This window comes from Triticum aestivum, chromosome 3B (assembly GCF_018294505.1).
Source record: "Triticum aestivum cultivar Chinese Spring chromosome 3B, IWGSC CS RefSeq v2.1, whole genome shotgun sequence".
In the NCBI taxonomy this organism is placed as follows: Eukaryota; Viridiplantae; Streptophyta; class Magnoliopsida; order Poales; family Poaceae; genus Triticum; species Triticum aestivum.
The window spans coordinates 353,326,864-353,343,593 of NC_057801.1; positions in this window are offsets into that span (position 1 = coordinate 353,326,864).

Genomic DNA, 16,730 nt, shown 5'->3' on the forward strand with positions numbered 1-16,730 from the left:
GGTTATGTGTGGTGGGGCTGGTTCTTGGGCAAGTACAACCGTGGTTCTATCTGCATCGACAGGTAGCACGATCTTTTCTGAAGACCGTGTTTTTACTCCCACAGATACTGCCATCACTCCCTCCAATTGAAATGGCTGATAAACAAGAAAAGTAATTGAATGTACAGACATTGTAAGATAGACAGGTGCAATGGATAGTAGGGAAGAAAACAGGGCATGAAATAATTCACATTTATGTTGTCTAAGCAAACAGAATAGCAGGACATAATTTCACATATATGATGGCTAATTAAACAGGATAGCATGACACAATTTCACATGTATGATGGCTAACTAAACAGGATAGAATGACATACTTCAAAATATGATGACTATGTAAACAGGATGACATGATATAACTATACGATGTGTCTATTAAAGTGGTTGGCATGCCATAAATCACAAACATGCCGTCGATGGAAACATGATGGCATGATATAATTCACGGATAGAATGACATAATTTAAAATATGATGACTATGTAAACAGGATGAGATGATATAACTATATTATGTCTTTAGAAAATGGGTTGGCATGCCATAATTCAGATACATGCTGTCTATGTAAACATCATGGCATGACATAATTCAAATATATGATTTATATACTAAGGAAGTGAGCAGAGGGCAATCGCATATATGATGTGTCAACTAAGGAGATGGCATTCAATATTGTGTATATGATGTAAAAACTAAGCATTGCAATACAACATATGCATTATATGAGTAATATAACCCTGCCAAGTTTGAGCATACACCTCAGGGGGATAATAGGACTGGTCATCTGCCTCTGAATCCTCCTCTGAAGAGCTATCTGTAACCAGCAAGATATCTGCTTCAGCAGGTAGCATTGTCTGCTCTGAAGACCTTGTTTTCACTCCAGATTTCTCCATCACCAATTCAAATGGCTGATGCACAGGAAGAGCAGTTGAATATACAAACATTGTCGACAAAAGCAATGAGAAATACAAAAAAGGACAGCATGATATAATTCACATATATGACGCTTGCCTAAACAGCATGGCATTGCATAATTCACATACATAATGCCTTGCAACAAGATAACATTGCATAATTCACATATATAATGTCTTGCAACAAGATGGCATTGCATAATTCACATATATGGTAATTAGACACTAAACAGGTGGCATTCACACAAAGCATGTCTAAACTAAGCAAATGACATAGCAATGCAAGATACCATACGCACGATATGAGCAACATAACCCTGCCAAGTTAGGGCATGCACCTCGGGGGGGGAAATATGACTGGTCATCTGTCTCTGAATCCTCCTCTGAGGAGCTATCGGTAACCAGCAAGACATGCGCTTCGTCAGATAGCATTGTCTGCTCTGAAGACCTTGTTTCCACTCCAGATTTTTCCATGACCGTGCCGAATGGCTGATGCACAGGAAGAGTAATTGAATGTACTAAAATTGTTGACAAATTTAACACGTAATAAAAAAATGATGGCATGATATAATTCACATATAAGATGACTGGCTAACCAGGGTGGCATTGCAAAATTCACATATATGATGCCTGGCTAGACAAGATGGCATTGCATGATTCACATATACGATAAAGAAACTAAACAGATGGCATTGACACAAAGCATGTCTAAACTAAGCAGATGACATCTTTAATGTATACAGTAAGCAATGCAAGGCACCATATGCATGATATTACCAACATCAGCATGCCAAGTTAGAGCGAAGACCTCATGGGGTAAATAGGAGTGGTCTTCTCCTTCTGAATCCCCCTCAGAACAGTTATCTTCCTCTTGATTACGATCCGAAATGGGTGGAGGGGGGCTGCCTTTGCGCCCACCATGGAACGACGTCTGCATGAAATTTTATTGCCACGCAAGGCTCGTCTCTTTTGCTCTACATGATCAGTTCCATTGTGTACAATAACTGGCATGCATAGGAATAAAACATAGTGAGATTATGTAAGGAGTGCATGCACAAATCCAGAGTGATGGTAGCAAACTGTGGATAGACCCAAAACCAATGATAGCAGGCAGATAATAGCTTTAGTTAAAAAATACAGATAATGGCTCCTTTAATGTTTGTTTGCACCCAACATGAAACTCATAGTAGACACCGGAGATTAACCAGATAGTAGACAAATAGTACTGATTGCTGCCCCAATATGTACCCCACAACCATTTAAAAACTCAAGTTTCAGCATTAGTTTGGACCTGACTCGGAGTCTAATAGGTGAACACGACGATAATGTAGCATGTCATCATATTAAGCGACGCATAACGTAAGCAGACACGGAAGAGTGTGACCTCTCTTGCGGACCCGTGTAGTCCTCAAGGTCATCTGCTCAGTTGATGATGGTAATGCAGTTGTCGTGGCTGCCGGCGGCGGGGAAGAAGATCTGGGGCGGCGAAGGACAGTCTGGAGAGCGGATCCCTGCTATGGTGAACCCTTTCGTCGTTGGAGCAACTGATCTGGGGTGGAACACAGCGCCACAGGAGCAGGACAAACCACACAAGGTTTTGTTTGACACATATCTGTAACAGAAGTAATTGAGTAAGGGCTTGCTTGAATTTGAGGATTCTAACAATGCAGGGATAGGAAATAGACAGGAATACGATAGGAATGCACGTGCAAAACAGAGAATTTAAAAACACATGATTTCTGCCAATCTGGTTGTTTGATTCACAACAATTGGAAGATCACAGGATGCAAAAAAGCATGGTGAGATTAAGTCAGACCACAAGAAAATGTACGGTTATAATGCTATTATGCTACTATCTCTTAGTCTTATGCTTGATGAATAGGAATATGAAAAGGAGGAGAAGTGGAAATTAGAATTCCTACGGTTTTTCTTTCAAGGAGACACTAAAGGAACAAATCCTACAGTTTTCCTTTGCTCCATTCCTTTGCACCAAATTCATGAAAAGTAGTACCATAGGAAACTTTCCAATTCCTATGTTTTTCATTCACTTTTCCTTTCAAAACTGGCGATTCTAGTAGGCAGGCTTGAGCAAGGAAAATCCTACACTAGAAAAATGTTTTTGTGCTACTTCTATTACTTTGGACCCAGGCCACTGCCATACTAGCTCAACTCCCAGGCCCATCGACAAATGCATAGCTCAAACGCGCAGAGATAAATAATGATGGCATTCAAGAGAGTCCATCACGGATAGCTAAGTTGCCTGGTACCTCACTGCTTGTCATATAGTAGGATAAAATAATCGTATTTCCCGTTACTACGAGTGCTCAGTGGACAATATATATAACATGTAGAGTAAAAAAGAGATGCAACAAGTGTACAACCTCTTTGGTGAAGCCATGTCGATCTCAGCGTGATTGGGTTGGCCGGTGAGGATGCTCCGGCTGACTTTGCTGTCGGAGGAGGGGAAGAAGATCTTAGGCGTCTGGAGATGGAGCCCGAGGTACTGCTCCGCTGTGATGGAGGGTTTCATCGTTGGAGCAGCTCCGATGAGTTGTATGACGCCAAGGCTGAAGCAGGACAAGAGAGACAACGAACAACATTAACCTGAGTGGAATTCTAATAGCATCACCAATACATGACGTAAATTACATAACCACAAAGTGCTAGATGTATAATACATCAGCCGCTCATCTCTGAACTTAACTGTCAAAACTAAACTTAACTGTCGAAACTGAACTTAACTGTCGAAACTGAATTTTGCTGTCGAAACTGAATTTTGCTGTCGAAACTGAACGCACTAGCAAGGTGAGGCTACATGTTGGTCGACTGACTTTTTCATCTCTGGTCAGTCGATTTTGCAGCCGTTGGATACGAAATCAAGGGCCTGCGGTTCATCTTCAACCTCCACCCCCCTGAGCCGCTAGCCACCACCGGCCAAACAGCAGCCCCCCGTTGCTCGCGGCCGGCGGTGCGCTACCCCACCCGCCCCGAAAACACTCCCCACCGCCGGTCCGCCGCCGCCCCGGTCATCCCTCTAGGCCCCCCCCCCCGTGTCGAGCTTTCTCTCCGGCGATCCCCATGCCACCGCCCCGCCAACGCCGGCGACCACCGCCCCCATCCTGAACCCTAAGACCCTAAGATAGATAGTGGGGTACCTCTTCGGCGAGCCCCACTCCCCGCTGCGGCTGGTTCTTCCTTCACCCCGGTGAGCCCACCCCCTGAAAATTGACTGACCCAAAAGTCGATTCAGTCAACTGAAGTGTAGCCAAATCGGAGCAGCATCGCAAGCAAGAGCAAGAGCGAGAGCAGCAGCGCGAGCGAGAGCTAAAGCAGCAGCAGCTCCTACTGATGTGGACGTCGCCGCCGAGGGAGCGACGTCGTGGAGGAAGTGGCCGGCGCCGCCGCCGTGGATGGAGTCGCGCCGTGTCAGCTCGAGACCGAGCGCCGGCAGCACCGTGAGATCGAATCAAGAAGAAAATGCAGCGATTAGTGTACAATCTCTTTGGTGGCGCCGATTAGGTCGCAGCTTCATCCGAGGAAACGGTGATGATGATGCTCTTCCGGTGGTGCAGGTATAGACGGTGGTGTGGGAATGGAGGTGGCATGAAACACGAGGGTTACATCGGGGCAGCTCCTTGGAGGTGGAGGATGGGGTGGCTGAACCGGTGGGATGATGAGATCGACGACGGATCCTCATCCGGTACGATGGATGAGGGACGTCGAGGTGTTGCTGGGGACGATGTCGTCAGGGAAGAGGCTCCGGCTGGGTGGCGGACAAAGCAGGGTGTGGGGTTTCGTCGCAGGTTTTCACGACCTCGGTGTACGAATGGGTGGGCGGATGGGATGACAGTGGGGAACCATGGCTTAGAGACACGCTTGTCCGAAATGTGGGGTAAGTTACGAAAGTACCCCCCACCGATTTGAGGCGGTTCTTTCGGTTCAGGGGTACCACGGGCATTTCGCGTGTCAGGATTTCACAGGAGGTGGGAGTTTTCGCGCGCGTTGTAATTTCGGAATAGCAAGGCGCGGGTTGAGATGGAGGGAGTTGTCGGAGCACAACGAGACAAACATATATCTTAAATATTTCGGGCTAACAAGGCGCGGGTTGAAGAGGCGGGAGTTTCACAGCACGATAGATAGAGACGCTAGCTTCAATTTTCGGCATAACAAGGAGCAACTTGAAATTTCGGAAGAACAAGCTTAACGTGTACCCCAAAAAACAATTTGCACCTCAATACGCACAACACACACACACACACAAACACCATTTAGACTAGAGTAAGGTACACGTGCATTGCATGCATGAGATTTGGCAACCAAATTATGAATAAATACCACATTATAGCATGCAAGCTTTGAGTCATATATGCATGGTGTAGAGTTCGTTTAATTCTTATAGTTCATTTCATTAAAAATCATCTAGTTTTTATAAGAAAGCTAATCTATTTTAAGATTCATGGAATTGTGCGTTGTAAGACATAAAGTAAAAACAAATAATGGCAAATCATGTAGAAAAACATTTGGGCAATTCTGATACGGAAGATTCTAGAACAAATAAGAAGTTCTTGTGTTTTCATGTTTGTGCATTATGCTTAAGTTCAACCATGGAGTCTTCTAGATTATACATGTGGCGAAATCTGGTGGAATCTAGATGATATCCAACGGCCAATAGTGCTCAAATTTTCCATCTTTGGACCATCAGATTCGCCTCATCCAACGACCATCTTTCAAAGTTAAAGTTACCCACACACAATATAAATATATATATATATAATATAATATAATATATATAGGGGTATAGATATAGATATGTGATGCGAAAGCCGCCCATCATATCCAATTAGAATGTGTATCCATGCACGGATGCGACGTGGCCAAATGATGTCTGCCATCGGTATCTCAAATTTAAATCAATCTGACCTTGTTCAATGTGTATACATTACAACATGCTCGTTTCCAAACCACACCGCGCAGATCTCCGTTATATTCATGCATGCATGGGTTTCAAACATCAGGATCTCTTATTCAAATATTTGAATTCAACTTTACATTGATTATGACCTCACCTATTCTTTTACACCCACACAGTAGTCTTCTCTTTATAATTGTACCACTAACTTTCTCTCATTCATGCATGCACACACACTACCAGTCGGCATTATCCATCACACGCATGCAATCTTTTTATTCAGGTCGGTCTCCCATGAAGGCACACACCCACACACATCCCCCTCTCCATCATATCGGGCATTCTTTATCTCTCACGCATGCATGCGCAATGATCGATGTTCCTCTATGTATGTGTGTGTATAGCTAGGTCTTTCATAGTTTTCCACACAAACCGATCAATCAATATATCCAGTGAGGTTTCACCCTCTTTCCCACGTCCACATCGATCAATCTATACCTCTCTATATAGGATTAACATATATATAGCTAATACACCCACATTAATTATATATCCAACGTCCCCCTCTCATCATCCATGCCTTCCGCTTCATCTCTCAGATGCGTGCACAATGGCGAAGACAGGGGGCAGTAAGGGCCCTGCCCCCCTAACATCACTATATATGGAGGCTAATATGAATGTGATGATTAGACAATTGCTGCTAAAAAAGGTTTAATTTCATGAATTGACCCTCCTCGTAAAGGATTAGCAATGCTTGGCCCCCTAGCTCATTTATTTTTCATGGCTCCGCCACTGCGTGCAACAGCGCACGTGTTCGTCCCCTCTCTCTAAATATCGATCTCGCACTTGTGCATTCCTTCATAGTCTCCCTCCACTCGGCCCCTCGCACCATCTTCTAGCCCCCCCACCGGATTTTGCCACATGTACAATCTAGCAGACTCCATGGTTGAACTTAAGCATAATGCACAAACCTCAAAACAACAGTGGTTCTCTTTTGTTCTAGAATCTTCCGTATCATAACTATCCAAACTTTTTTTCTAGTTGAATTGTCATTATTTGTTTTTACTTTATGCTTTACAACGCACAATTCCATGAATCATAAAATAGATTAAGGGCTTCTTTGATTCAAAGGATTCTCAAAGGAATTTTGGAGGATTCTCATCATTAGGAATTTTTCCTATCTTGGTTGTTTGATTCGTAGGATTGTAAACCATAGGAATTTTTCCATATGATTCATTTGCACTGGATTTCATAGGAAACATCCCATCCACTCAAACCTGTTTGAAAGAATTCTGCGTTTTTTCCATGCACAATCAAACACTCGTACAATCATGTAGGATTCAAGACGACATTCCACTATAATCCCATGTTTTTCCTATTCCCGCGTTCTTAGTTTTTTTATAAAAACTAAGAGGCTTCTTGGATCCAAGGGACTTATTTTAGTCTGACTAAAAATAGTCTCTTTAAGAGACTAAAGTTCCAAGCACCCCTGACTAAAGAGGGGCTAAAAGTAGCCTTGAGACTAAAAAATTTTAGTCAGGGGTTTGGAGGTCATTTAACTCCTCTCCTCATTTAACTCCTCTCCTTTAACATGGGCGAGTTCTGGATTGGAGGGTTCGGAGGATAATAAATGCTCATTAACTTGATTTTAGTCTCCTTAGTATTTGGATCCAAGCATGGATGAGGCTAGCATGTTTTAGTCTCACTACTTTTAGTCATGGGACTAAAACGTATCCAAGCACCCTCTAATAGATTTTGAATGAGATGAACTATAAGAATTAAACGAAGGGCTACATCAGGCATATATGACTCAGAGCTTACATGCTATAGTGTGGTATTTATTCATAATTTGGTTGCAAAATCTGATGCGTGCAATGCACGTGTACCTTACTAGTACTTCGAGTATGTGCAAAACACGTAAATTAGAATACCAATGGCACGCTACATAGTGTCTCTCTTACAGTTCATGAAGCCACGTGGCACATGTGGAGGCGTTGTCGCGACCTCCTTGCGTGGATTGATCACAGTGACGTGCTGCTGGTTCCAAAAGAATGTACTCGTCCTCCCTGAGCCATACTGGCAGTACATGCACGAAGCGAAGATGTGCACGCACGCCACGCACGCACTCATTCCCTCGCACGCACACGCGGGTACATGGGCGGACGCAATTTTGTACCAAGATCCACCCCATGTGATAATTTGACGCGTGTAAAGTCGTTCACTTCATTGATGGTCAATTAATACAGCGCGTGCAAATTGAGTGGACGTGAGGGCGGAAGAAAGACATTATTACTCCACTGCGCGCATGCAAGTAGTTAAATCGTGGGTTGCTAGTAGTACTTCCATTGGTCTCCTTCGTATTTTGTGCCAATTTTTGACAGTAACATAATATTTACACATTTGAGCAGTGTAGTACTTGAAATTTATCTTCCGCTAAACTCATCGGGAGCCGTTTCGGGCCTCGAAACCAAAACCATCAATTAATCTTTACCTTGTTCCCATCACATTCGAAAGCCTGCTCACACCTACTAATACGTACCAAACCTGAACGTGTTCCCACTATGCAGGTATTAGTACTAGTGCTAGTACTTAGTTTATAAAAAGGGGAACTACCTAACCAAAAATTACTCTACCTTTCCTCCTCGTAAGTGCTTCTTCTTCGTCCGTCGTTGCCATGGCCAGTGAGCAGAGCTCTAGGTCAAGAACTACTCGTAACAAGGGAGCGGCAACCAAGGCTGTGGAAACATAAAGAGGGCTCGCCGCCACGCAGAGACCTTGAAAGATCTCTCACGGGCAGGCGATGGCTCCCAGGAGCGCCCTAGCCGCGAAGGAGAACATGCCGAGCCGGCGGAGCTGGAGTCGTTACCCTCGACGGCATGCCCGATCAGCTCAATAAGCACCTCAATAAGCAGAAAGAGTTCATCCAAGGCTTAATGGAGTTGCTGAAGGAGAGCCTCGACGACATGCCCGCTGAGCTCAATCAGCAGGGGGAGTTGACCGCCGGCTTGGTGATGCTGCTGAAGAAGAGCATTGCCTCGGAGAAGAAGGCGACTGGTGAAATCCTGCGACTTCGGGAGGACAAGGCGAAGCTCTGCCACGAGATCGACCTGTTGAAGGAGAAGAACGCCGGCTGGAAGAAGCTGCATGAGAATAGTAGTTCCTCGATGAAGATGTTGCAGGCCCTCGTCATGGAACAGAACGAGGAGTTGGTGAAGCTCCGCATCGAGCACCCGGCTGCTGTCAAGGTATGTAATGCGGCCGTGGAATAGATGATGAAGGCTCGCGTCGAGAAATCACGCGTCATGGACAGAATGAATAAGATGGCGGAGGATACGCGCAAGGAGATGGAGGTCGTGGAGGCGATGAAGAAGCAGTTACGACTCCGCGGCGAATTAGATCATTTGGGGTGATAATCTTCCTTCTTCTTTTGCTGTTATGTTTCATCTTTTGCTTCGGGTGTTTCGCCGCACGTGTCACGTTCTCTACGAGGCATGAATAGAACAATGGTTTTTTTTGAGGGAATGAATAGAACAATGCTAACAATGAGATGACTAGCAAATTAGATCATTTTTATCGCCATATGGCACTGGGCTGCCATGTTTCGTGCTCCTCCATCGCAGTACTACTCCAGTGGAAAACTTGAGTATACCGCACGGTTCTTTGCTCCTCCTCGGTCAGGTCGTCGGCACATTTATACGAGCAGTCAAATCACAAGGCCCCGCCTTCCAGCAGTAATGAGCCGTCAAATCACAAAGGCCCTCACCTCTCGTGAAACCGACCAAGCTAGACTGCCTCGCCCTCTAGCCTTTTAAAAAATGTATACTTTTGTACAACAGTAGTATCGATAGATTGCGCCATGGAGCAAAACTTGAAATTAAAAAAAAGGTGGTACAAACAGAGAGCGCTCATCGCCAAATTATGCATATAGTACTATTAAAAAGGCTAGTCACAATAATGGTGTCCAGCACAACCCACCCCTCAAATAAAACTAAGCACCCTGGAATTCTTTGACAAAACTAAGCACCCTAAAATTCTTTGACAACTAAACTGTTGGCTATATGATGTTGGCCATATATATTGTACGTATATAATGTGAAGAAACGAGTGGTAGTACTATACCAACTAAAAGATGAAATGTAAGAAGTACTAGTATGTATGTACTGAAGGTTAAAGTAACAAGAAGAAACATAACATAGTTCTGCTGGGGGCTCAACACAACACACCCCTCAAATTAAATTAAGCACACCTGAAATTAAACTTTACAACTATTCCGGTAGACACTGCATTAGAACCACCATGAGCAACGACACTGCCACCTTACTCGGAGTCCTCGTCCACGTCCTCGACTTCGTCCTTGTCCCTCTTCCTCTTGGCCGATACTTCTTTGCTTGAACCGCCAACTTGGCTATTTCTCTTCATCCAACCCTTGTAGATATTGAAACAAAGGTAGCCATCCATTGCAGTATAGTGGATGTGGTCTATATCTAGTACATTCCGCTGCCATGCATGACGATGAAACATGTATGGAGGTTTCTCCAGTTTACCATACGAAGGATGAACCATGGCTCCTGCCAGGGTCAGCATTGAAGGCTGACGAGAGGACACCAGCCGATTCTTTTGGAGGTCGAAGGTGTTGCCTACAACGAGGCCTATCCGACGCAGGACTTCTTTGTCTTTACCAAAGTCTACAGTAATGAATTTGACTAGGTTGTTCTCGAGGAAGTCCTTAAAATCCTAGCACTCAACATCGGCATGGCATATGTGGTAGACCAAGCATAAGGCATGCACGCAAACCTGGATCATGGCGGGCTTCTTCCTCTCTTCGTCCTTTAGATCCTTCTCTTGTCCCAGGACTGTGGTGTACTCAACATCTAGCCCAGCGACCTACTCATCATCTGAGTCTTCGAACATGCGTCTGAAGCGAGAAAGGCGTCCCTTCACCGTCGCGGATGAACGGGTGTAGATGACGTCAAACTCATTGCCGGGGATGGTTCTAACCTTGTACTCACCGCTGATCGGGGAGATTTGGGACGCCATGGATTTGGGAGGAGGGTTAGGACTAGTGGAACTGTTGTAATGTGAATGGACGGGACGACTAGGAGCGAACCATCGTAGTATTAAAGGACGTGCGGGGACGAGTAGGAGCGAACTGCCAGCGTGCGAACGGCAGGGTAGTGGCTTTCCATTCTCCCATTATACGGGCTTCCGAGAGCCCTTGGATCTGAGATCGAACAGTTGCATGGCGTGATTCTAGACCTATGGGTGAATATCCTATCCTGGAGGGTTATTCTACAAATTTTTAGCAGCTTAGCATGTGACCGTTTGATCTCAGATCCAAGGGCTGCCAGCAGTCCGTATCATGGTCGCACCTACCACGACCGTCGTGTCGCTCGCACGTTCGCACCCTTGGAGATTTAACACTGTGCGTTAGGCTATCTGATGTTGGCATGTCATACATAGTCATCACTTAGTCACTCATACTACCACAAGGTTGGCTATAAGGTTGGCTATAAGTGTATTTTTCTTTACTCCTCTCTATCTCTTCTTCGTACTCCGTGATAATCCCCAAGTGCAGGGAATCATCGTAGCAATTCCCAAAGATGGAAGTGATAAGTATGGAGTGTCGAACCCACAAGGAGCTAAAGGTAAGATCAATATTCTCTCAAGCCCTATCTGCCACTGATACGACTCTACGTGCATCGAACGTTTGCTTCCAACTAGAAACAAGAAATAAAACGGTGTTGTGGGTATAAAGAAGATAACTTTGTATGATATCGGAGAGCTAAAATATAAAAGTAGGTGTTGTTATCATAAAGTTAGGATATATTACTAAATAATATAAATAGCGAGTGTCGAATAATGGTGGATCGGTGTGCGGAATTGTCCTAAGCAATTGTTAACAAGATCGATAGTCGTCATTGCAATTTCATATGAGGGAGAGGCATAAACTAACATACTTTTCCTACATGGATCGTATGCTCTTATGATTGGAAACTCTAGCAAGCATCCGCAAATACTAAAAGATTCTTTAAGGTAAAACCCAACCATAGCATTAAAGCATCAAGTCCCCTTTTGTCCCATACGCAACAACCCCCTTACTCGGGTTTAAGCTTCTGTCACTCTAGCAACCCACTATAAGCGAATCATGAACGTATTGCAACACCCTACAGCGGGAATCCCTCACGCTTGCGCGACACGGAGGGCACCATAGGACAGCACCAAGATAAAAGATACAACTCGTACCAATCTAGATCATCAATCAACTCAAGGGCAAAAGATATCTACTCAAAACATCATAGGATGGCAACACATCATTGGATCATAATATGTGGCATAAAGCACCATGTTCAAGTAGGGATTATATCGGGGTGTGGGAGAGTGGACCGCGTAAAAGAGATGAGGATGGTGATGATGATGGTGATGTTGATGAAGACGATCACCGCAGCAATGATTCCCCTCCCGATGGCACTCCGGTGCCACCAAGAGAGAGGAGGAGAGGTTCTCCCCCTTGTGTTTCCTGCTCCATGGCTTTCCCCCTTTGGTCCTTGGCCTTCATGGCGATGATGGCCCCTCCGAGATCCTCCTCCATGGCCTCCGGTGATGATGGCCCCCTCTGGCAGGGTGCCGGAGAGGGCCTAAATTGATTTCTCGTGGCTACAGAGGCTTGCGGCGGCGGAACTTCTGATCTAGGTTAATTCCCGAAGGTTTCAGTATTTATAGGAATTTTTGGCGTTGGTTTCACGTGAAGGGGGCCTCCGGGCTGTCCACGAGATAGGGGGGCACCCCCACCCCCCAAGGGGGGGCACCCCCCTGTCTCGTGGGCAGCCCGGGACTCCTCTGGCCCAACTCCGATGCTCCATGGTCTTCTTTTGCTCCAGAAAAAATCCTCAAAAATTGGCACGTCAATTGGACTCCGTTTGGTATCCCTTTTTTGTAAAACACTAAAACAAGGAGAAAACAGAAACTGGCACTGGGCTCTAGGTTAATCAGTTAGTCCCAAAAAGCATATACAATGACATATAAATGCTTATAAAACATCATAGATGGATAATATAATAGCATGAATACTTCATAAATTATAGATACGTAGGAGACGTATCACTCCCTCCGTCCCATAATATAAGAATGTTTTTACACTAGTGTAGTGCCAAAAACGTTCTTATATTATGGGACACGGGGAGTACTAGTATTTATTGCATTTGCCAAGGAGTGACCTCTTCCAATGAAATGGTGTTGCTAAGTTTGCTTCATTTAATTAGCTATAGACTCAAAATTGTCTTTTCACCTAGGTACAGGCGCTTTTCTTCCTTGGGTCACCAAACTAGTCTCTCTCTTCTTGATTAACTTGCCACGTCAGACTTTTTATGCCTATGTGGCAAGCTTAAGCACCTGTAGGAGCAAGTAAGGTGCCCGTGCGTTGCACGGAAGAGTGAAATGCATTGATCGAGGTGTTGTTTATTTTGACAAAGGATGTGGGGGTCATCTCATGTGTAACAGGTATCGATAGGTTTCTTCGGATATTATTTCATCTCTAGAGCTCAGAAACATCCAAGTAAAATAGATAAAAAGTATCTTTTGCAAACAAAAGCATTCAACTATTCAACCTGCATCCAAAACTTGTGAAGAAATAACTCTTATTGTGCTTTGCAGGAAATGGTTCATCATAAGTCTTTCACCAGTACTGTAGTAAAAATTCATACATGGAAGATTCTAGACTAAACCAAAAATGGATACACTTTTATTCATGCGCGATACTCAGCAAGATCATGCATGGAAGTCTCCACATGCTTAGACAGCGGATTACATTGAGCGAAGACTAATGATCAACATTTAACTTAGTAATGCATATGTCCAGGTGAACCTCCTTGGAGTCCCCATGCACATTGTTGGGGGTCAAATAACACCATGCGTCTTCCATGTCCACATCGGCGGGAAGGTCCTAGCTCGGCAGAGTCCAAGTCAGCTTGACGTAGCTAGTGTCGCCGCCCACGGACCTCCGAGGGGTAGTAATAGTGAGCACGCACCCGTACATCGGCCTCGTGTCAGTGTCAGCATCAGCGGCATCGCCCCTGACACACACTACAGAGATGTGGCGGCGGCCTGCGCGGGCCTCGCCGGTGGCCACGATCAAGAGGAAGACGATGCCGTCCTCCTCTGAGACTAGCAGGCGGCACTGATCCTCCAGCGACTACGGCACAGTGAACGGGTAGCACGTCTCGTACTTGATCTTCTTCGCCAAGGGCCAGTAGTGATTGCCGCACGCCTGCGTCAGGTGATGCACGATGTCCGCCGGCGAGCCCCAAAATGGCACCGGGCACTCATAGCAGTAGACGAAGGGCTCCTTGGAGGCATCGACCAGGCCGTCCATGAAACGGGAGTGGCTGTAGGGGACGTTCCACCAGTTGAATATATGAGCAAGTTACTACGAGATTTACTACAAAATAAATCATGACGGCTATAACAGAGATTAAACTAATCATGCAGACTAGCATAGTAGATGAACAGATCGAGTCTAGGACACAAACTAGAAACATGAATTCTACCATGATTTCAAACAGGAAGGACAGAAACACATACGGTGCAACGGGAGTAGCACCATTGGCGTTGAGGTTGTCGCCCATGTCATTGAGGAAGAGGTTGCTGAGGTCGGGGAAGAAGTCATCGTCGGTGAAGTCATGGCTGCTAGCAGTCGCGAGAGTGCGCTCCCCAAATGTCAACAGCGCCTGCCGAATGGAGCGCAGGAGGGAGTGGCTGTAGGGGACGTTGTGGCCGCTGAATGGAGCGCAGGAGTAGCCCACGAAGCAGTAGATGGTGCTCCTCCCTAGTCTCTATTCTTATCTCTATCTCTACTACTCTTCTTTGTTTTTTATAATATACTAGTTGTAGTTGTCAAATCGAATAGTACTACGCCGTCCACTGCACGCCCGGCTGAACATGCCTCCTCGCCTCCATTAAACCCGCATGCAAACCGAGAAACCTACTCCGGTCCACGGGAGGAAATTTGCCGGTTGCCGCGGGAGGGTTATTCTGCAAATTTTCAGCAACTTAGCATGCGACCATTTGATCTCAGATCCAAGGGCTGCCAGCACCCTGTATCATGGTCGCACCTACCACGACCGTCGCGTCGCACGCGCGGTCGCGCCCTTGGAGATTTAACATGGTGTGTTAGGCTATCTGATGTTGGCATGTCATACATAGTCATCACTTAGTCACTCATACTACAACAAGGTTAGCTATAAGGTTGGCTATAAGTGTATTTTTTTTTACTCCTCTCTATCTATTTCTTCGTACTCCCTCTGTCCCATAATATAAGAACGTTTTTTACACTAGTGTAGTGCCAAAAACGTTCTTATATTATGGGACACAAGGAGTACTAGTATTTATTGCATTTGCCAAGGAGTGACCTCTTCCAATGAAATGGTGTTGCTAAGTTTGCTTCATTTAATTAGCTATAGACTCAAAATTGTCTTTTCACCTAGGTACACGCGCTTAGCACCATTTCTTCCTTGGGTCACCAAACTAGTCTCTCTCTTCTTGATTAACTTGCCACATCAGACTTTATGCCTATGTGGCAAGCTTAGCACCTGTAGGAGCAAGTAAGTACAATAGTGCGCTTTACATGGCATTTTTGCATATGTGGAGGAAAGAGAGGCAAGGAAAAAGTGGAGAAGTGGGCTCTCATGCAAGAGCCAGCCTCTACTACATGGTGGAGCATTGGGAGAGGCACCTGTATGGAGGTGGTCAAGAATCGGGAGACTCACGCCGGTCGTAGCGTCGCAGTTAAAATGATAAAGGCAAGTCAAATCACGAGGCCCCACCTGTCCAGTAGTAACTCGCTGTCAAATCACACAGCCTTACGTTTGCAGCAGCCTACTCCCTCGTCTTCTCGCGTCTCTGTCGAACCGACTAGGCGGAACTGCCCTGCCGCCTACCGCGTAGGAAAAGCCCCGCCCTCGACTTTTAAATAGTATACAGTATACTAATTTTGTATCCATGGATTGCACCCGCGCCATGGAGCAAAGCGTCTAGAAAACGGTGGTACACATGTACAGAGTATACAGCACGCCCGTCGCATTCGCGTCGCACCCCAGATGGTCGGTCGGTCTGGCACGCTGCTCTCCGAATGGAACGCGCATCATATTACGTTCGCACACACATGTGGGACGGCAATTGAGAACCGACCATAGGCACACTCCCCGGCCCCGCAAGTCGGGTGACTTAATAGAAGAGGGAGACGAGCGATAGTACTAGAGAAGTGTTGTATTACGTTGGTACCTGGACGATCCCTGCAAGACACGGAAGATCAGTGCGTCCATGCATGTGACCAGACTCCAGCAGACACACCTAGATTGGCTATCGTCTACATATCGTGCAGGTTGTGTTGTACATGGTTGTAGTTGTGGTGAGAAATCTAAAAAAAGGTTTCTTGTCATCTCGCAAAATTAGGTGTCATGTGCTTCGGATCACTACGAGGGTTAAACAGCGACAACTGAGTTGGGCTAGTCATTGGGGGCACATGCACGAACAGTGACTACTCGGCTGCCATCTAGGTCAAGCCGGCTATGTTAATTAGGACATCTATCGACGGACCCCTTTTCTATGAGTTTATCTTTAATTTGAGCTTTGTTCCTCGTCTAGTTTGTCCGTCGGGATTCATGTTGTCTCCTTTGGGCAGTGAGGTTATGATTTCTTGTCATGTGGCATTTTTTGTGTTATATGTTATAATCCGGCGCTTCAGATCAAAATGACGACAACTGTGCCTCCGGGCCACGTGCATGAAGACTTCTCGATAGTCATTGAAGAGGTCAAGACGGCTCCGGTAGACAAAAGAAAACTAGTACTACTCCACTATATAGGCAGGAGCCCCCG